The sequence below is a fragment of the Arachis duranensis genome, chromosome 6, assembly GCF_000817695.3.
Source record: "Arachis duranensis cultivar V14167 chromosome 6, aradu.V14167.gnm2.J7QH, whole genome shotgun sequence".
Lineage (NCBI taxonomy): Eukaryota > Viridiplantae > Streptophyta > Magnoliopsida > Fabales > Fabaceae > Arachis > Arachis duranensis.
The window spans coordinates 68,075,730-68,076,387 of NC_029777.3; positions in this window are offsets into that span (position 1 = coordinate 68,075,730).

Below are 658 nucleotides of genomic sequence, written 5' to 3' on the forward strand. Positions count from 1 at the left end.
ACAGCAGGAGCTGTGATAGATGTCAACAGAGGGGAATTAGTCCTTCAATTGAATGGGGACTACCTTGTGTTTAAGGCACATGGCCATCCCTCTGTGATAAAGGAGAGTAAGCATGAAGAGCTTCTCTCAGTTCAGAGTCAAGAAAAGCCCCCACAGTCAAACTCTAAGCTTGGTGTTGGGAGGCCACAATCAAACTCTAAGTTTGGTGTTAAGACCCGATATCCAAACTCTAAGTTTGGTGTTGGGACTATACAATATTGACCTGATCACCTTTGTGGCTCCATGAGAGCACAATGTCAAGCTATTGACATTAAAGAAGCGCTTGTTAGGAGGCAACCCAATTTTATTTATCTAATTTTTATTTTATTGTTATTTTGTGTTTTATTAGGTACATGATCATGTAGAGTCACGAAAAAAATATAAAAATTAAAAAAAGAATAAAAAAACAGCAGAAGAAAAATCACACCCTGGAGGAAGCACAGACTGGCGTTCAACGCCAGTAAGGAGCATCTGGCTGGCGTTCAACGCCAGAACAGAGCATGAAACTGGCGCTGAACGCCAGAAACAAGCAACATTCTGGCGCTGAATGCCAGGAATGTGCCTAGAGGAAAAGCTGGCACTGAACGCCAGTAACAAGCATGAAACTGGCGTTCAACGC